This window comes from Rhinoraja longicauda, chromosome 8 (assembly GCF_053455715.1).
Source record: "Rhinoraja longicauda isolate Sanriku21f chromosome 8, sRhiLon1.1, whole genome shotgun sequence".
Classification (NCBI taxonomy): Eukaryota; Metazoa; Chordata; class Chondrichthyes; order Rajiformes; family Arhynchobatidae; genus Rhinoraja; species Rhinoraja longicauda.
Genome location: NC_135960.1, coordinates 39,046,207 through 39,068,966, shown reverse-complemented (window position 1 = coordinate 39,068,966; position 22,760 = coordinate 39,046,207). Strand labels below are relative to the sequence as shown.

Below are 22,760 nucleotides of genomic sequence, written 5' to 3'. Positions count from 1 at the left end.
TGGGTCGAGACCCTTCTTCAGAGGAGGGGGCAGGACGAAGATAGGATGTTGTAGGAGACAGGAAGACTAGTGGGAGAACTGGGAAGGGTAGGGGAAAGAGAGGGACGGAGGAACTATCTGAAGTTAGAGAAGTCAATGTTCATACCTCTGGGGTGTAAACTGCTCAAGCGAAATGTGAGATGCTGTTCCTCCAATATGCGCTGGGCCTCACTATGACAATGGAGGAGGCCCAGGACAGAAAGGTCAGAGTGGGAGGGGGCGGTTAAAGTGCTGAGCCACCGGGAGATCAGGTTGGTTAAGGCGGACTCAGTGAAGGTGTTGAGCAAAACGATCACAGAACCTGCACTTGGTCTCGCCGATGTTGCGAGATTTTTTTTTCCTATACGTTTACATCCAAGTCATTTACAAATATCACAAACAACAGAGTACCCAGCAGATATCTCTGTAAATGCCACTGGTCACAAACCTTCAGCTAGAAAAACATCCTTCCTCCACTACCCTGTCCTCTTTGGGATCAAAACCACCACGTCACTATGGATCGCATGCAACTTAATCTTCTGGATCAGCGTACAATGAGGGAATTTATCAATTGCTTTACTAAAATCCATGTAAACACCATCTACTGCCCTACCCTCATCAATCACCTTTGTCATCTCCCTAAAAAACTCAATCAAGTTAGTAAGACATGGCCCGTCATGGACAAAGTTGTGTGACTGCCACAAATTATCCCCTTCTCCACCAAATGCAGTTAAATGGTGTCCCGAAGAAACCTCTCTGATAGCTTCCCTCCCATTGACAAGAGACTCAACACCCTATAATTTCCTGGATTATCTCTACTTCCTTTCCTCAACAACAGAGCAATTTTGATTAATCACTAGTCTGGTGCCTCGCCTGAGCTAAACTTGGCAGTGACATTTCCGTGGCCATTATCTTTCATACAATAGATGGGAATGCTCAGTTGAAGATCACAGTCTCTGACTTTTACTGCATGATCTATTTAAAAAAACATGCTAAAGAAACCAGGTTTTATGCAACCCGCTACTGAAGCTCAGCAAGTGGTTATAACTGGGAATGTATCACTTTTATGAGGAACATTCTCAATTGAGATGTGACGAGCTTAAGAATTTTAAATTTATAGTTGAACTCTCATTGTTATACATTTTGGATTCTCAGATAATTCATTCGAATTTTGCTGTACTCTGAGTTATTTTCATTAAAGAGATGCCTACATAAAATTTAATCAAATCATTTTCTGTCTGGGTTTCATTGTTGTCTTTGAAATGTTGAAAATACCTGCACCTCTTCAAGCATTGACACTCTTTATTTCTGCTGCTTTTGGATTTGGGAGGAAAATGAAGCACCTGGTGGAAACTCACAGAGTCACAGGGAGATGTGCACACTACACATAGATAGCACCCATGGTCAGGATCGAACCAAGGTCCCTGAAACTCTGAGGTAACAACACTACTGCATCAGTGTACCATTGTGCCAATCATAGAGAACAAATGTAGTTGAATGAATGAATGAATGAATGAATGAATGAATGAATGAATGAATGAATGAATGAATGAATGAATGAATGAATGAATGAATGAATAAGTTTATTGGCCAAGTATGGAGACATACAAGGAAAGTGCCTTGGTGCTATCTAAGAGCACCAATTTTCAATCAAGGTATTACAGAAGTCCTTGTTTGTGATTTTGTTTTTTCTTGTTGCTTTGCTCTATTTTGAAAGGAACTTGAACTCTCTAGTCCTGTGACTAACCATGGTTCTGGGAAACTTTGTGTCATTTCTATGGCAACAGCTGGAAAAGTACATTGATGGTATTATACTGACTGATCACCAGGTCAAAATTACTTTTGTGCTTGTACAAAATAATAAATGCCATCTCTCAAATACAGTATAAGGCAGGCACAAATATTTAAAGAAAAAATTAGCAAGTTAATCTGAAAATTTTAAAATGTCTATCTATTCAAGTGCAATGCATTGATAAAGATAAAATGTGGAAACCCACAGATATATATATATATATATATATATATATATATACTAGACCAAGTTGGGCCCAAACATCTCCTACCCCCCTCCCCCTCCCCCCTCCCCCTCCCCCTCCCCCTCCTCCCCTCCCCCCCTCCCCTCCCCTCCCCCTCCCCTCCCCTCCCCTCCCCTCCCCTCCCCTCCCCTCCCCTCCCCTCCCCCTCACCCCTCCCTCCCCCTCCCTTCTCCCTGCTCCCTTCCTCCTCCCCCTCCCTCCCTCCTACCCCTTCCCTCCCCCTCACTTCCCCCTCCCCCCTCCCTCCCCCTCCCCTCTCCCCCTCCCCCTCCCCCCTCCTTCCCCTCCCCCATTCCCTTCCCCTCCCCCATTCCCCTCCCCTTCCCCTCCCCTTCCCCTCCCCATTCCCCTCACTCCACTCCATCCCCCCTCAACCCCGCTTATCCTCCTTCCTCCCCCTTCCTCCCTCCACCCCCCTCTCTCCCCCCTCCCTCCCTAGGAGATAGATTTAAACTTTAAAATGTGAATAACTTTAAAAATATAACACCAATTTCAATGAAACTTCTTCCATTAGCACCAAAGGGAAGATGGTGAATAAGGTGGGCCTAAAATTGTTGCGTTATCGTGTATCGTTTTGGCTGTAGTTCAGGAACAAACAAACAAACAAACGAGAGTTTTAGTATATAGATGTATATATTTTTTTCTCTGTGTGTATATATATATATGCAACTTAACATCAAAGCTGAGCTGTTCGGGGATTATGTTGAGGCAATTCTTCAAACATAAGAGTGTGCAAATGTAGAATTCTCTCTTCAATTAAACGTTCGACCATGGCTTAATCGGTCTCGCACAAGAAAAGGTCCTTCAAATACGAAACACACAAAGAATATTGGATAAATCAGACCCAAGGCCAAGTCTTGGTAGAGGGACACAAGGGAAATGGTTGGTTGTATTTTGTATCGCTTTACTTCACATGGTTACTTGGGCAAGTTTTCAGTAAAGTCAAGATAAGGGTTAAGCCATCATGGATTTGTGGGATGGAGGAAGTACGTGTATAATTGAAAAGTGGACTATTGGGTTATATTTGGTTTTGGGGGCTGTGATGGACAGCAGGGAGTGTCAGTAGTTTGGGCAGAGATGGTCAGTCAAGGGGCTGGAGGTAGTCAGAGAAGTGGATGGACATGTGGTTGGGTATGATGGTTAGTTGGAGCAGTAGATCATGGTCAGTGATCGGGATTGTGATGGTCAGTTGGGAAGGAGGGAGGGAGATGCTATATAAGGGAGGCTGTGAGTCAATGTATCAAGGGGAAAGTGAGTGTGTGAGGGATGAAAACAAATCAGTGTGAGGAAGAGACTAAGTTGATGTGGGAGAAAGTGGCAGTGTATGTGGAAAGGAAAAAGAGTACACAAGGGCAAGAGTAAGTCATTGTACGGAGGATTGAATCAATGTATGGGGGGATGAATCAACCTGCAAGGGAGAGGTACTGTGCCAGCAAGGGAGTAAGTATCATTTTGCAGGAAAAATGTCAGTGTGCGCAGGAGAAGGTGAGTCAGTGGGGGATGTGAGTGTGTTAGTGTTTGATGGAGAGAGGGAGTCAATTTGCAAGTAATGAGGGAGAGTGTGAATCAGTGTGGAAAAGAGTGAGTAAGTGTGCAGCTGAGTGAGTTGATGTGCAAATGTGAGAGTGTGTCAGTGTGTGAGTAGGAGTGAGTCAGAGTGCAAGAAGAGAATGAGTCAGTGTGTGAGAAAGAGTGAATCAATGTGAGGGAATCAATTGTGGTATAAATTGAGCATGGGTCAGTGCACAATGGAGGGAAGTAGTTAGATTGGGTGGAAGAGCAATTCAGACTACAAGGTACCAAACCAAGCACCAGGGATTATTTCTCATGGATAAAACTTAAAGAGACTGCTAAATTTCTATCAAACTTTCACTGAACCGTTTGCTGTTATACAAAAAAAGATCAAAAATATAACATACAGAAAAGATTTCCAAGGAGACACAAGGAGCTGCAGATGCTGGAATCTTGAACAATGCACAAAGTGCTGAAATAACTCATCGGATCAGGCAGCATTTGTGGAGGGAATGAATGAGCAATGTTTTGAGTCGGGACTTGCAAAAGGATTTACAAGGTTTTGAATTGTTATCACTAGCAAGAAAGAATGCAAAGCTTAGCTCTCGAAGAACTGAGAAGTTAGCTTGAAGATTTCTTTAAGGAAGGTTTTGATGTAGTAGACGAAGGACATGCCCACTCATGGGACTGAGAAAAATAGGACTTCTTAGAGTACAGAGTACCGAGAATGTGGTGCTGGTTACCACAGGGAATATTTAAGACAAGTGATTTTTATTACATCAAAGGGGGGAAACAAAGGAGCACAAATAAAATGGCAAGATGAGAGGAGGCTCAACTGTGTCATAATTATTGGCAGAATGCCTGATTCTGTCCTGTTTAACATGTAATTTTATTCATTTAATTAGACTAAAATAACAAACATTCTTCCTGTAGCCGTCTACAGTTGTCAAGTTATTTTCACTTTCACATTATGGCAAAGTGCCTATTTCTACATCATTAATGCAAGAGATTGTTTTCCTCTGCCTCTTTTTGACAGCCAGACTCCCATTCTGCTGATTCCACTCTCCTCAGTATTTTAACAGCTGGGATGAGGCAAGAATGACATGGGAAGTACGCAATTCGATCAGTACCAATATCATGTTTGCAAACAAATAATAAAATGTAAATTAAATAATATTGCAGAAATAATATTTACACAGTTAATGCAGAGAGGTATTCAATACATGTCTGGGAAAAAAAGGCTAAAATAGGTTAAGGTTCAGAATGGATATTGAGCGTGAAGTAGAGGAACCGATATGTAGACAAATACGGAAAGATGCAAAAGAACAGGGTTGTTGTTGTGGGCGAATTTAGCATCCCCAGTAGTTTATAGATACAGCGTGGAAACAGATCCTTTGGCCCATTGAGTCCACGCCGACCACTAATCACACATACACACGAGTTCTATCCTACACACTCGGGACAATTTTACAGAAGCCAATTAACCTGTACGACTTTGGAATATGGGAAGAAACTGGAGCACCCGGAGAAAAGCCACACGGTCACAGGGAGAACATACAAACTCCACACAGACAGTACCCATAGTCAGGATCGACCCCGGGTCTCTAAGACAGCGACTCTACCGCTGCACCACTGTGTAATGCCACTTGCTCAGTGCAAAAGGCTTGGTCAGGGCAATATCTGTCAGGTGTATCTGAGGGTTTCCTGAAGCAGTATGTAAAAAGTCCAACACGAGGAGGGACCATAATGGACCTTGTTCTGGGAAATTTGCCAGGCCAGGTGACTGGTTTTTCAATAGAAACAGTAATAACAACCATAAGTCTAAAGATAATTGTGAATAAGGATAAGTCTGAACCTTGAGGGAAGGTACTAAAATGGGCTAAGTCAGATTAAATTAGTATTAGACAGGAGCTTGGAAGAGTAAATTGGAAGCAGTTGCTAGTGGGTAAGTCCACATCTGACATGTGAAAGTCATTTAAAGGCTACCTATCTTCCACTTGGTTACTCTCTTGTTTTTAGAGTAACAGGTCCAGCATTTTCAAGTAATAAGGAAGGTTATGGATGGCAAGGTAAGGGAACATGTCCTTGCATGTAAATTTGGTCAAAAAGATAAAGGAATGTATGTAAAGTTTTGAAGGATGAAATTAGATGGGGGCTTTGAGGAATATTAACGAAAATCCCATGGCTTTGCTTACGTACATTAAAAACAAGAGAGTAACCAAGTGGAAGATAGGGCTGCTCAAGGATAAATAAGGTAATTTATGCTCAGTCAGAGGATGTAGGTAAGCTACTAAATGAGTATGTTGCATCTGTATTCACTAAGAAGGAGGACAAGGAGGACTGTGAGAACAGTGGGAATACTAATATTCTAGGGCAGTTTGAATGAAGAAAGAGGTGGTGTCGGGCTCTTGAAAGCATGCAGACAAATTCCCAGGGCCTGATGGGGCCTATCCCACTTTATTGAGAGAGGAAACAGCAGAGATTGCAGGGGTCTTCAGATTGTAGCCTCAGGTAAGATCCAGGAAGACTGGAGGGTAGCCAACGGTGTTCCTTTATTTAAGATGGGAAGTAGATAGTCCACAAAATTAATGGACAGGGAGCATCACATCAGTGGTTGGAAAACTATTGGAGAGGATTCTTTGCGATTGGATTTACTCTCTTTTGGAAGAAAATTGGCTAATTAGGCGCAATCTGATGGCTTTGTCGTTGGCGTGCCATGTCATAAAGACGATAGAGTTTTTTGAGGTGGTGATGAAGGTGATCAATGAGACTAGGGCAGTGGATGTTGAGGGGGGAGGTAAAGGGACAGGTGTTGCATCTCGTGCGGTTGCAAGGGAAAGTGCCCAGGGTTGGGGTGGTTTGGGTAGGAAGGGACGAGTGGACCAGGGAGTTACGGAGGGAATGGTCTCTGCGGAACGCAGAGAGGGGAGGGGATGGGAAGATATGGCCAGTGGTGGGGTCCCGTTGTAGGTGACGGAAATGTTGGTGGATGATATGTTGGATCTGCTGGCTGGTGGGGTGGAAGGTGAGAACGAGGGGGATCCTGTCCTTGCTGCGAGTGGGGGGAGGGGGAGCAAGAGCGGAGCTGCGGGATGTAGAAGAGACCCTAGTGAGAGCCTCATCTATAATGGAGGAGGGGAAGCCCCGTTTTCTGAAGAACGAGGACATCTCGGAAGCCCTAGACGGACTTGAGGAGAGATTAGACAGACTTGGATTGATTGTTCTGGACAGCTGGAGGCTGAGGGGAGACCTGATAGAAGTATATCAAATTACGAGAGGTATAGATAAGGTAGACATTCAGAACCTTTATCCCAGGTTGGAAATATTAAAGACTGATGGCTTTAAGGTTGGTGGAGCAAAGTTTAAAGGAGAAGTGCAGAGCAAATTTTTACACTGTGCGAGGTGTGTGCATGGAATGCGCTGCTCGGGGTAGGGGTGGAGCCAGATACGAGATGTCTGGATAGGCACACGGATATGGATTGCATGCTGGCAGTGGAGATTAATTTAACTTGGCATCATGTTCGACACTGTTCCTGTGCTGCACTGTTCTGTGTTTTAGAAATTATCTGCATTGTAATTGATTATACTCATCAATCTTATTTCAAAGGTGTGTCCAATTATAGTGAATATGTCTCACACATCATGCCCATATCCTTTGGGCACCTAACTCATTTTAAATAAAAAGCAAAAACAAAAAAACACTATGTAGCATCTTTAACTTAGAAAAAAATCCCAAGGCTCTTTGAAGATGCAATAACAGTCAACTTTAACTTTGAGTCACACAAGCATATTAGGGCCATTGGTAAAAGTGATTGTTTATAATGATTGTCTTAGAAATGGAGACAGAGTCAAAGGCAGAGAAGTTGGGGGAGACAATTCTAGTGCTTAATAGGTATGGGTACAACACACTTGTTGACTATCAATATTGCATCAATAAATCCTGAACTCAATTTGAAAACATACACTCCCCAGGAAGTTTAGAAGGAGATTGGAATATTATTGCCACAAAATAGCTTTCAGTCAGTGCTGGACAAACCTGATAAGTTGTAATGATCACCTACTAGCCATCTTCATTCTAAGCCATTTGTCTGGTTTTGGATAAGTATGCATTATTTTGGCGACAATTAACTTGGAATACCAACAGCATTTATTTAATGCAGACATTTCATTGGTGTTTTATCAAACACAAAATCACATAAGGAAGTTTTCAAGAGCAACTTGGAAGAAAGAGAAAGGGAAGTTTAAGGAGGGATTTCCAGAGCTGTACATCGTAAAAATGGTGGAGATTGTGTCTCAGGGTGTACAAGGCCAGTAATGGAGGAGTGCAGGGATTTCTCAAAAGCTTATAAGAGGTTACATTCCATGAGAATAACTGATGTCCGCGTGCCTGTTACAAGGCAACAAGATGCTAATGGCCACATCAATAACTGTAAAAGGAAAAACTAAAGTGATTCACATAACCACCCAAAGCCAAGTGTAATTTTTCACCATACACTCAAGTTTCACCTCAATAATTTTCAAGAGGTGTTTTTCCGTGAGGTTTCTGTTGTCAGCAGTAATCCTCACCGTTATGTTGGCAGACTTCCCATGTCGCTATGCACTGTGACAGGAAGAAAGATTTGCTCATTATATAATAACACCACACATTTCTTGGAGTGCAGTTAGCTGACAAAAAGAGAAAGCTATAAAACACTTCTTATTGCACCTCTGCATTACCAGAGCTCTACAGGAAAGCACTTAGTTCCTACTATGATTCTTCAGTTCACTTTTTTCACTCAGGGAATTATACCAAGTAATAACCGTGGTTGGTGCCTAGCTAAGTACACCAATATCTCACCTTTGGGGCCTCAACTCCAATCTCTTCCAGACTGACTGTGATCAAAGTTTTCATTAGCATTATTAATCCATTGGGAAGTAAATTAGAGCAGGATATGGCCACAGACAGAAAACGGCCCTTGCTCTTAGTTAATTCTTCCACATCCCCATTACTGACAATCTCAATCCTAGATTTATTTGATATCAGGAGTGAAAATACCATATTTGTGCAGCAGGGATATAATATTAAAAATACAAAACTGGGGGAACCTTGAAACATCGTCAATTTGTTATGTTCACTCTACATTATTCTTCACTCAAGTGAAAGAGAAGGGCTCTTTATGAAGACCAACTTCCAGCTCCTTCTCAGATCTCAGTTCATTATGAAATTTCTGAAATATCTGGACCATCTGTTAGGTACGAAGATAGAAAAATCTACCGATCTGATTTTGATGAGAAATCTGATTCACTTGTTGTCGAGTTTGGGGGGACATGACAAAAAATATCAATAAAACTTCATGACCTTGGAAAGCAATGCAGCATTGAAAGTGGAATGACAGGTGAGTTGATCAAGTTCCCTGTTTCTCATGAGCTTTTTCTTCCGCTTACCATCGAATCTCACCAACATTACCATTCCTTTTTCCTTTATGTACTTGAGCAACTTTCTCTTAAGTGATCAGTCTACCCATCTCTCCTACCTAATGTGGAAAAAGATTGCATATTCTTGCCACTCTCAGGGTTACAAAGTTTCTGCTCAGTTTCTCAGTGGTTTTATTTGTCTTATGATTATGGTGATGAGGTCTAGTCCTGCCGGCAACCCAAAATATCTTCACATTTTGCCTTACTACTACCCTGTTTTGCCTTATAAACATCCTTCACATGTTTAGAGATACTCCACAAGGTTCAACGCCACACCAAGTTCATGAGGTCCATGTTCTGTGACATCGACCTCCATCTCCTGCAGCACTAATTCACTATCTTGCATCTCATAGTTACTTTATCTTCATCTGACACTTCAACTAAACACATTTTTCTTATTTTCAAAAGTAATTGACTGCAATCTACTATAATTCATACATGCAATGCCACCAGAATCCCACTCACCTCCCATCTCTCTGTCCAATTCCAACCAATTCCACTATTCTCTGATCACAAATAATCAACACCTTAGTGACTATCACAACTTCATTGCTTTAAAGCAACACAGTTCAACAGAAAATGCTGGAAACACTCAGCAGGTCAGATTTATGGGGAGTTTTAAGGAATCAGGGTGAAAATCCATCAGAAATTCCAGCACCTGAAAATGTTCCAGCACCTGAATCCAGTCTACCAAAAGCATCTTTGACCTACTGCAGTTCACCTACCACCATAACAGGTCCACAGCTGATGCCATCTCCAACAAAAAGTTTTTCACTGTACCTCACCACATGTGACAATAACAAACTAAACCAAACTGAAGTTTTACTCAACTTTCATTGAATATCAACTCAGCACAATGCTAACACTTTCTTTCATTGCATTAATCTCTGCATGGATTCCCTGGAAAACTGTAGGTCATTTGTCATTTTAATTCCCTGTTGATATCTTTCAGTCTGCTCTCTCTGTCCACAAGCACCTGCACCATTCTAATGAAGGTCAATGTTAGCTTGAGGAACCTCTCTTGATTCAGCATTTTACAGCTTTCCAGATTTAACAATGGATTCAATAATTTCAATTGTATCTCCTGATAATTTCTAATTGTATCTTCTTTTAATTTAGCTGCAGATGGTAATAATTCTGCTATTCCTCTACCTTTTGGGTTCGTCACACTTCCTCCCAAAAACCCTTGCACCAACAGTCCTTTTGATATTGGTATTGGCAATGATTTATTATGATACCGAAATACTTTGCCTGACTATCCAAGCAAATCATACCACACATGAGTACATCAGGTAATGCAAAGGAGAAAATAAATAGAGTGCAGAATATAGTATTACAGCTACAGAGAAAGTGCAGATTAAAAAAATGCTAAGGCTGCAATGAGGTAGATTGAAAGATTGGGAGTGCATCCCTAGCATATCAGAGAACCATTCAAGAGGCTGATTACAGTTGTTCTCTGTTTTGAATCGGATCATGGGTATTTTCAACCTTTTGTATCTTCTGCCCACTTTTCCTGCCTCAATACTCAAACTTGCATCTCACAGTTTTGATGAAATATATTGAAATTCTGTTTATCTCTCCACTCTACTCTGCCCGCCCGCTGAGTATTTCCGACATTCTCTGTTTATATTTGGCTGCCTCGCCAACAGTCTGTCTTGTCTTTTTCCTTCTTTGTTGTTTTTTAGTATGTGTTAAATGTATGTTTTAGTGTTCTTTAGCTTGTTTTATGTGTGGGGTGAAGGGGTTGGGGAAAACTTTGTTTTAATCTCTTTCCTTGACGGGGATGCGATTTTTTTTCTGTATTGTATCTCCGTCCACACTGCGGCCTAACATCATGGAGCTGGCTGCCTCTGCTGGGGACAGACTTTGGGAGCTCCAACTGCGGGAGCCTGCAGACTTTAACATCATGGAGCTTGTGGTCCCTGGTTATGGACCGACTTCGGGAACTCCAGGCTGAAGGAGCTTTGACCGCCCCGACGCGGGAGCTTCGACCGCCCTGACTCAGGAGCTTCGATCGTCAGCTGCGGGAGCTTCAATCGCCCCGACTGTGGACTTCAATCGCCCCGACTGCCCCATCCGTGGGAGAATAAAGAAGATTAGACTTTATTGCCTTCCATTACAGTGAGGAATGTGGGGAATCCGAAAGGTGGATGTTTATGTTAACTTTTATGTAGTTGTGTGTCTTGTTGCTTTTTTTAGTATGGCTGTATGGTAATCGAGTTTCACTGTACCTTAATTGTTGCACGTGACAATAAATGACCTTTGAAACTTTTGAGAGTTCTGACACTGTTTTGCTTTTGTTCTACTTTATGAAACTCTATCACAAATTTAAATAACTCCCTGGACATCCCTCAGCTTTGTAAATAGAGGAAAATATCTCAACATGTGAAATATTTTCTGACGGTTATGATCTCCTAGCATTGTGGCATAACTGTTCTTTGAGGCATTCTCCTGTGCCTCTATATGTGTCCGAGGACTGTTCATAGGGGAAAAAATGATATTAAGACTGGTGATTAATAGCTTAAGGAGTACCCTAAAGCAAATGAGGGAAGTTGAGAGGAAGTGAGACTCAGTCTATCCTGCAGATAACTGTAAGAGGGATGAAAAGAGAATTGCTGGAAATACTCAGCAGGTCAGGCAATATCTGTGGGAAGAAAAGTAGTTAACATTTCAGGTCGAAGTCCCTTTTTCATATCTGGGATAAGGGCCCAAGTGGCCCTTGACTTTCTTATCACTGTAAATAAAATATTGTTGGAATCAAACCCGTACACAGGAGTAACAACTCATAGTTTTATTGTAACACAAGCGGAGGAAACATTACATGCTATCGTCTCCGTAGTCAGCATCTAGTCTGCTGTGAGACAGCATAAGGCAGCTTACATAGTCCAGCTAGGGATGAAGATCCGGACTGGATCACATGTGGAATGTGCAGCATGCATAATAAATGAGGTGATCTAATATGGTAATCTCCAAATATATCACATGATTTCACCCTACTGTGTGTGTTGGTGTGGTCATTGATGAACTTGGCTTCTTTTCTGATGCCACACTGTTCAAAAGTTCTAATTATATTTGCTCCTCTAAGTAAAAGAGTTACCCTAAGGATAACTCTTAAGTCTCTCCCTCTCAGCGTAAGTTAATGCCCTTCAGCTTTAGTATCTTCTACCTTGGGGGAAAAGGACTGAGCATTCACTTATCCATGCCCCTCAATCTACACACCCTAATAAGGTCCCTCCTGAACCTCCTACACAAAAGGCCACGCCAATCTAGCCTTTCCCTACAACTCAAGCCCACAAGTCTAGATAACATCCATATGAATCTCTTCTGCACCCTTTCCAACTTAATGACATTCTTCCTATAGCTGGGAGACTGGGACACAGTACAAGTTGGGCCTCACCAATGACTTGTACAGGTACGGCATGGTGGGCTAATGTTTCTACTCATTACCCTTCCCAATGAAGGCAAGCATGCAAAATAAAGGTGTTTGCTGTACCACAGCACATGTGACAATAATAAAGCTAAATTTAAACTTAAACCTAACTTGCCACTTTCAGGGAACCATGCACCTGTACTCCCAGAATTCTGTTCTAAAACATTTTCTGGGGTTTTACCAATTACTGTGTCCTTACTATCTAACTGCTCATCTTTTGCAAATCATGCACTAAAATGCACAGATCCTTCTGCATCTCAGAGCTGTTAGCTCTCATTTGATATCTAGCCTCAATAGATTTTCAGAAGAACATACTGTAGGAAAAAAGAAAGCAGAGTATGTCTTAATGTCATTCAGTTAGATTATGTTTAATCTTTTACCCCAGCACCACTTTTCTGCACTATCCCCTGTCGATTGGTTTCCTTGCTATCTCTGTCTTGAATATACTCAGCAACTGAGCCTCCATAGTCCATGAGTAGTGCATTCTAAAGATTCACCACCTTCTGGGTGAAGAAATTAAAATTCTCCTTTCCTAAACCTTGTGAGAATTCTGTATGCTTCAGTGCATCTCTTATTCTGCTAAACCCAATTTGCTTACTCTTCCTTCACATGACAAGGTCATCGTCCCAGCAGTCAATCAGCAAACTTATGATGAACTTATTCCATTACTAGTATACCCTTCCTTAGCTAGGAAAGTCATATGTGAGCACAATATTGCAGTTATAGCCTTACCAGGGACCTATATATTTCATACAGTGATTCATACAAAGCATTGTAAGGCAGTGTACTTCACTTCTATGGTTACTGGTTGAGAAATAACAAATGCCACTGTTCATGATTTATTTGAACAGGATGGTAAAGAATAGGGATGAAGAAGAACGGGATCATCTAAAGTAATTAATCTCTGGACAATTTATACAAAAACTTTGCATCCACCTGTGAGCTGCTATGTAGGAAGATATTTACAGAAAGCTAATGTGATGGGTAGGAAGAAAATCGGATTGCTGAATCTTAATTGTACTTCCTCATTGTTTTGTAGTCCCTTTCATGTAAATCAACTATAATTAATCTCAACCCATCATAACTGCTTGCTAATTGGATTGTATTTCACTACTGGAGGGGGGTGGGCATTGAATTTGGCATAACCTTGAAATAAGTGATGTTCTTGCAATGTATTCAATTATTTTATTTAATTAGCAATATATTATTTATACAAAAGCTAGTGGACAAGTAAATAGGCGTAATGCAACTTGATATACAGGGACGCAAAGGCAGATGCTAATTCCACAATGTTTATGACTCCATATATACTGTACAACTAAAGTGATCCATAATTCACTAGTTCCAGTTGCTTATGACTGCGGCAGAGTTTTCATCGTGTACCTTTTCTTTGGTGAAGTTAGTAGAGGCCAGCATAAAAGGTGCTGAAAATTAAAGTAACTACAGGGATTAAAGTAATATTCCATTACAAGCAGAGATTGCATTTATATAGTTTGCTTCATTGGTCTCCAAACTTTACAATCAATGGAGTACTTTGAAAAGAAGTCCGTTTTAAAGGAGATCAAGACTCAATGTTCCCACAGGAGATCCCAGAATCCGCAATGTCAGGACAGAGAAGAGTAGGAATTTCAGGAGATGAGTAGTGAGGTTAGAAGAAATTGTCACCCAATTAATGATTTTTGAAACTATCCAGGAAGGTTGAGGAGCCTTAATCGCTGTGCACATTCAGGGCAAATCCATAGATTTTTAAATGTTAAGGGAATCATAGGAGATGGGGCCAGTACAGGAAAGAGGCACAAATGTAAACAATCAGCTACAATCTTTTTGTAAAATGGGGAAGGCTCGACCGGCCGAATGGCCTTTCTTGCTTCTGTTTCTTGGTCTTCTGTTAATGCGCAAATGGGCAGATCCCGCTGCCTCACAGCTCCCGGGACCCAGATTCAATCCTCACCAGAGGTACTATATGTGTGGAGTTTGCATTTGCTCAAATGTGTTTCCCCCCCACCACCACCCCACTCTGCCACATCCACCTCAAGGGGTTCCAATTTCCTTCCACATCCTATAAAACGTGCTTCTTTCCAGATAAATAGGCAACTATAAATTTCTCCTAATGCGGGTGGGTGGCAGAAGGACAGAGAAGGGTAGTTGATAGTCATGTGGGAGAGAATGGGTTTATAGAAAAGAATTGGGAATGGCATTGATGGGACTGCTCTGAGAGTCGGATTTAGTGGGCTGAATGGCCTCCTATATATTCCTATCGAAAAATTGCACAACAGTTATGCAAAAAAAATCACATTGACTTAGTTCATGAATACTTTTCGTGTTAAATATAAAGTACATTGGTTTTGTATATTTGCAAGTTTTCAGATTAACCATTGACTGAATAACAGAAAGGGTGCCAGCACCAATTACCAAGGGTAGAGGAAAAACTCTGTCTCTGTGATATATGTATAAATAGACTTTCAGTTTTTAAATTCTAGGTATGGAAGTGAAAATTGAAGGCCGCAGTTCTTTTATTTACAGCTCTTCATGATGCATTTATAGAAATATAAATAACTAGCTGCTGTGGACCCTGGGTCCAAACCTCTCCTGCATTGTTGTAGCACCCACCCTTACCCCCACTCCCCCCTCCCCCTTTCCCCTCCCCCCCTTTCCTCCCCCCCCCCACTCACCCACTCACCCACTCCATCCCCCATCAACTCCCCTTATCCCCCCCTCCTCCCCTCCCCCCTCCCCCTCCCCCCCTCACCTACTCACCCACTCACCCGCTCACCCACTCACCCGCTCACCCACTCCATCCCCCTTCAACCCCCCTTAAATTCCCCTGGGGCCAGGTCGGGCGAGGGAGGCGAGGAAAGGGAAGAGGGAGCCACTCACCCCGGCCCGGGCGGCCATTGCGGCGGCCAGCAGCAAAAGAGCACTCCTCACCTCCCCTCATTGGCCGCCACTCCCATCACTCGGGCGGGTCTCACTCCCCTCCGAGCGGCAACCCTCCCCCAACTGCACGCGCGGATCCGGCGGCCATCTTACCATTGTGACGCAAGATGAACACGTAAGTATTAGATCAACGGGCCCCAACTGCGCAGGTGCGGACCCGTTGGGTTCCCATTGTGAAGTCTAACATGGAGGTATGACTGCACAGGGGCAGCTGATGGGAAAGGCAAGTGGGAGTGATTTATTAAAGTTTAAAAAGTGATTTATTAAAGTTTAAAAAGTGAATAACTTAAAAATATATAACAACCATTTGAACCGCTGGCCAATGGTGAGTAAAGTGGGCCTAAAATTGTTGTGCTATCATGTACCGTTTTGGCTGTATTTCAGGTATAAATATATTTACAAACAAACAAATATACAAACATACAAGATAAGAGTTTTAATAATATAAAGATGTAATAAATGGGTAAAAAAAAGTGTTCCATTTAATGCACTTCTGGCTGCCTATAAAATCCACTCTACTCAACAATGGTTGCCATGGCAACCCACAGTTACCAATAATGTATTTCACTTTACAACTATGGTCCGGCAGTAATTAATTTATTATTTCTCCTTTCCTATTTGGTCACTATTTTTCAGTAACATGTTCAAATGTGCTCGTCTTAGGTCTTTTTGCTTTATGACTGCAATTAGCTGCCATATTTCTACAGAAGAAAATCATTACAATTGTGTTCATTAATGGGCTGCCATTAATTATTTGGGACCTTAGATGATAGAAAGACTCACAATGCTGGAGAAACTCAGTGGGTCAGGCAGCATCTCTGGAGAACATGGATAGGTGACATTTCGGGTCGGGACCCTTCTTCAGGCAGCATCACTGGAGAACATGGATGGGTGACATTCGGGTTGGGATCTAAAAGGGTCCCGACCCGAAATGTCACCTATACATGTTCTCCAGTGATGCTGTCTGACCCACTGATTAACTCCAAAATTCTGTGTCTTTCTTCAGTATAAACAAGCATCTGCAGTTCATGTTATTACTTCCTTCAGCCCCTGTCCCAGTTCGGCGATTTTTTAGGCGACTACAGGTGACTAGGCTGTCGCCACACGGTCGCCAAGGTGTCGCGTGCATGGTCGTGAGTGGGCTCCAAAGAGTAGTAGCTGGATTTTGCGAAGACTTAAAATTTTTTGGCGACTGTTGGTTTGACGCCAATGAGCGTAGCTTGACGTCTCAAGATGTGAGCGCTGTCGTAGGTTGTCACCAGGTTGTCGCCAGGGACGTAGGTTGTCGCCAGGTTGTCGGCAGGTGACATAGGTTGTCGCTGATGCTGTCTTCGGCGAATTCCAAGTGTGGACTTGATCTGATCATCCAACAGTGTAATGTGTCCATAAATGGTGTTAGGTTTTGTATGTTTTTGCACTTGTATTCTGTTTAAAGTTTGAATTTTAAAGTTTGAAGTTTATTGAAATTTATTGAAGTTTATTGAAGTTTATTACAATATTTTTGTATGTTCTTATCAACCTTTTAAAAAATGTTGTTTGAATATCAATAAAGGAAATTCTTGACATTTTGACGGAAAATTGACGTATGAAGTTATTGTATTTCAGAGTAGTTTCTCATGGCATCACTTTCAAATAGGCTTGATGCAGAATGATTGGAAACCCTACCATACACCCCGTTTTATAGGGAAAGTGGGTGAAACATGAATTGTCTTCAGTTGTCTTCAGTCTTCAGAGTCATAGCTTGTCATAGCTTGTCGCGGGATGACGTAGGTTGACTTCGGTTGTCGTAGGTTGTCGCCTCTGTGGTGGTAGGTTGTCGTAGGTGTCGATGTAGGTTGTCGTATGTGAGGTCGTAGGTGGACGTTCTACTTGCGACGATTGGGTCGCTGGTTTTCGGTAGCTTGTCGTAGCTTGACGTCGACTAGGTGGTAGGTTGTTGTAGCTTGTTGTAGACATTGTCGTAGGGGGGGGTCCAGTCACCAGTTTTTCGGCGACCTGCTACAACTATGACAGTCGCCGGCAGTCGCCTTAAAAAACGCCAAACTGGGACAGGCCTTTAGCCTATGCTTGAAAACCATTGTTGTCCTTTATTGTGAAGTCAGCAAGCAACAGTGTTCATTCACAGCACAGTTCCTGTACTGAACACCCTCCGGTATTTATTCACATGGCATGTAAGTCATGAAGTTGGTGAGGTGGTGATTAGGAATGTCAAAAAGAAAGCATACAGTACATAATCTATCTCCAGCTGAATTTTTTGACAAAAAAGGGTATTGAGATTGCTTTTGCATTCCTATTGCCATCAGGCTAGTTAATGCTTATTGAATATTCCTGTTAGTTAATTATCAAACATATCAAAATATTCCCTGATCAAAGTTCAGTCATTAACACTTAGATCTTTCTTTGCATGAAGCATTCTGAAGCAGACTCTGTAATATTTCTCAATGAGATATAATTACATATATCTCCAAAATGATGTTAATTAAGCTTGGTGCCAGCACCCTTGCCTTTAAGTTAAATGATTGTAGATTTAAGTCCCTTGAGGTGAATGTATGATGTACACTGATGAAATGCATGTGCAGGGAAACAGTGTTGCATTGCTTGCAGGCATCTCAATGAAACATTAAACTGCGGCTTTTGGAGTAAAAATCTGTAAATACTGTGGATCCAAAACAAAAATAGAGAATGCTGAAGTGCTCAGCAGGTCAAGCATCATCAGAGATAGCAGAAAAATGTCAATGCTTCAAATGATGGATAAATCATCAGAAGGATATTCCAAATTGTAAAGATGGGGAGGGGTGGAGGCATCAGAGAGAGAATATCTGTGACTGGGTGCAGACCAAAGCTATCGTAGCGAAAGTCACTTTACAAGCTGAATTTTGAACAAAACAATAGAGATAGAAATTGAAAATCAATAAGCTGCAGATGCAGGGAATCTGAAATAAAAATAGAAAGTATTAGGAACACTCAGCAGGACAGCCAGTGACTGTTTCATTTTCTACAGAAGCAGCTTGATCTGTTGTGCATTTCCAGCAGCGCCTGTTTTCATTCATGGTACAAAGACAAACAAACATGACTAATTAAAATAAAGGTGTAGAAACAAAAAGGAGATTTTATGTGAAATTATTAAACTCAGTATTAAATCTTGAGGGTTGTGAGATCTCTGAGTCCCTGCTGGGGAGCTGGTATGATCCCAAGACATTATTTCAAGAAGCATGTGGTAGCTTACCTGAAACAGGCCAACATTTATCAGTAAACCATTATATTAAGAAAAAGAATGATTGATCCTAAATTTACTTTCAACTAATGGATCTTGCTCTGTGGTTGCATCCATTCAATGCAGACAACAATTCATTGACTTTGAAGCACTTTAGACTAATAACCACCATAGGAGTACATATTTTATTTCAGTAGAACATTAATTGCCACGTAACAATTTCAACATGATAACAGGCTGGTGTATGAGAATAATGCTAATTACTTTAGTTTGACGGAAATAATAATCTGGTGCAGAAACATAGGGTTCTACTAAGGGTAATTGGCAGAACATTCACCTGCCAACATGCAGAGGTCCACAGTGAAATGCTACTAAGGGAAGACCAGATGAAAGTCGGAGGAGTAATCTCTTTTCTGCTGTCAAATTACTTCTGACCATCCAGTTCCGACATTGCTCATCAAAATAAGCCGGGGGGGAAACTGAGATGATATCTGTAAGAAAAACTGATTGCAATCATGTTGAAGGAAGGGAATGAGATAGGGTGGGAGGTGGCTCATCCGGAGAACAAACTGCAGCATTAACTGAATAGCCAATTTTACTGCTGTAAGTTCTATTAAAAGTAACTCAGTTTTGCTCATCATTTCCCACAGAAAGCCCTTTCACAAAAAACACTCACCCTACCTGTATGCCTCCAAATTGGAGGAACAGCACCTCATATTTCGCATGGGCAGCTTACAACCCAGTGGCATGAATATTGATTTATCTAACTTCAAGTAAGCCTTGCTTTTCCTCTCCATCCGTCCCCCACCCTAGTTCTCCAACTAGTTTCACTGTCCTCTCGATTAATTTTACTGTTTGTATGCCTCGTTATCACCTTCCCCTCAGCCATTCCTCATTTTGTTGAGCATTGTCTGCTTTATTCTGTCATATTCACACCTTAAATTCACTTTGTACCCTTCCATATCTCTAATTATTTTCTCCCCGAAATGTCACCCATTCCTTCTCTTCAGAGATGCTACCTGTCTTGCTGAATTACTCCAGCATTTTGTGTAGGAAAGAAACTGCAGATGCTGGTATAAATCGAAGGTAGACAAAAAATGCTGGAGTAATTCAGTGGGTCAGGCAGCATCTCTGATTTCCCAATCTCATTGTACCCCTGTACAATGATAATAAAGATATATTGTATTGTATTGTATTGTATTGGAGAGAAGGAATGCATTTTGTGTTTATTTTGTGTTCTTGTTCTATGCCTGGATGAAACTTTGTCAGTCTTCAAGGTACAACAGAAGTCTTTATTACAGTAACTCAATGCTGGCAGCAAGACAACTAAAATGACTCCAACCCCACAATCTGACTGCACACTCCACACAGTGTGCAGCCAGGATAACTATGTACAAAACATCTCCCTTTGTCCTGTGCAGTGCCACCTGCTGCACGGGAGGAGCAATGGGTCCTCCCACCCCACACAGTCCATCAAACATCACAGTTTACCTTATTTCTTGCCAGCCACATTGAAAGGGTCCTCCACTATCGTCTTCAACACCTCCAATGTGATATTGTAGTAGATTCAATTCAATTCAATTCAATTGTACATCTTTAATTTGCTCTCCTTTCAGCAATTGGAAGGGACTGTACCCTCCCTTCACACTGCTTCACTCTGATCCATCTTCACTCTCTCTCTCAAGGCATTTCCTCTGCAACTATGAAAGATGCAACACCTGCCCTATTATCTCTTCCATTCCCATTATCAGAGACCCAAATAATTTATTTGGATGAAGCAGGATTCAGTACTTCCAATTTAGTTCACTGCATCCAATGCTCACAATGTGTTGATCATCACCTGCTTTATTCTGACCTTTTCACAACTTAAATTCACTTTGTACCCTTCCATATCTCTAGTTTTCCTCTCCCCTGATTCTCAGTCTGAGGAAGGGTCTCCTGTATGTCGGAGAAGCCAAAACACAAGACTAGGATTAGCATTTCCTTTTTTATTTACTCTTCTCAGAATCACTGAAAAAATCATTGTTCAATATTGATCGCCACTCAGTTGAACTTGTCGGTAATGAGCAAATCTTTGTTATTCAAATGTTGACTCCACCTTTGACCATGCTGAGAGATGGATCTCCTTTATCAGTTCCAAATTCACTTTTCATCCATCCTGATATCCCCTTCACCATCATAATTCTACTTGGAGGATTTCAAATGTAGGATATTCCAAGGCAGTTCACAATTAAATACTGTGGTAAATATGCTTCTCACCCATTGTAGTTTAAGGCAAGGGTAGTTAAACCATTGCAACTTCAGCGCATCAATTTTGCTCATTTTCTTGAGTCTTCCGTCCTGAGCTGCCTTGCCTTGCCACCCCTTTTAAGAACTCTCTTATGGTCATAGAGTCATACAGCATGGAAACAGGCCCTTCTGCCCAACTTGCCCATGTTGACCAAGGTCTGTGCTGATCCCATCTGCCCACATTTGGTCCTTATCTCTCCACAAATCTTTGGACTTCTCCGAACTCTGCCGAGGCCTTGCTTGGTGGCCAGTCTAAGCATTTTGATGTATAAGATGTGAAAGCTGTGATTTTGTTCAGAGAGGCGTGACAATAGCAGGTAGCAAGCTAAATAAAAGAAGTGAAGATTTCATGTTTTATAGCCTTAAAATGGGGAGCATGAAGGTTTGTGTATTTATTTTAAGTTTTGGCTGAATTAGGAATTCTCCTTGGGGACAATGTTTTTCTTTGAAGTATATTTTTCTTACTTTTGAAAGCAGCACAAAGACGAGACAAGACCATGGATTCAGAGACCATTTGCTTATCTGATGTGATTAGCAGGAAAGATCATGAATCAAGATTGATGGAGTGTACAAGCAGATGCATAAATATGTGACCAGGAAGCCAGCTTTCATTATCTATCTACCTATCTATCTGATATAGCAGAATAACTGTTCACCTCAGTCCAAACTGGACCTCCTGTTTTAATCCCTTCATTTTTACTAACATATTCTCACTCTCAGGTCACTTCACTTAATGCCTTCATATTCTGCAGCTGCTAAATTTAATGCCTTCTCCATTCCTCTTCTATTTCAAATATACATCACTGGACTTCCTATCCTCAAACTATGCATCCGTGACTGCAAGTCATAATCTCTTTAACGTAGTTCTCAAACTTCAAATGCTGAACCATATTCCAATGAGCATCTGGAAATCTTAACCAACCATTCCTCTTTTCAGTCTGAAGAAGGGTCCCGACCTAAAACGTCACTTATTCCTGTTCTCCAGATATGCTGCCTGAATTACTCCAGCATTTTGTGTCCTTTCTTTGTAAACCTGCATCTGCAGTTCCTTGCTTCTCCATTCCCCCTTTCCTTTACATTGTGTGACAGTGGATAGCTGTCATCATGATCTAATGATTTAAACAGCTGGATTGTCTAGATGTGGATTGTCTGGAAGAAGAGCAACTGTACCTTGTAATGTACACCAGATAAACATGAAATTATTACTTTGGCTTGTGAAGGAATAAGATGTATTGTATAAGAACATGTGAAATCCTTTATCCCTGGAAATAATATGTGCCCAGTTATACATCCAACATTCTGTTCTGAATCTGCTCAGATATTATCAAAAGCATTAACCATTTTACATCCTTTACACCATGGAAAAGAAAGAAGCTTTGATGTGTCTGACCAATTATCCAATCTCAACCAGGAAGAATGCATTAGCTAATTTGGAGTAACTAACATGATAATGAGTTTGTTGATTCAGAACTAACAAGACCACTGAACAACATCGTTCTCATGTATCGCACGAACTAAAACAAAGGCACCGTGGGGAGGCATCAGGATTTTATCATTAGGGAGATTATGGCTATTATGAAACTCTGCAACTACAGGTGAGATAATTATTTGGATAGGAATAGTGTCTTGTGCACTGGTTCTGATCAAATGATTTTTCTCATCTGTTTATTATATCTGACAGTGACAGATGCAATGATAGCAGAGGAGGAAACAACAAAAGTTAACGTGTGAGGGATTGGTTCGGCAAGATCAGGAAAAGAGTTTTCAGCAGAGTCTGATCCTTTGAGTAGTGGACTTCTGTAGCCAAATTGCAGTAAAGATGCATTTAACTCAGGATAAACCAATATCAAAGAGGTCAAGCCTTCACACA

General features: G+C 41.5%; 1 long non-coding RNA gene across 1 annotated transcript in view; it reads left to right on the top strand.

Annotated features, from left to right (window-relative positions):
- Positions 1–22,760, top strand: part of LOC144596259 (uncharacterized) — a 36,539-nt gene that overhangs the window by 4,022 nt on the left and 9,757 nt on the right. The gene's annotated exons all lie outside the window — the stretch shown is intronic.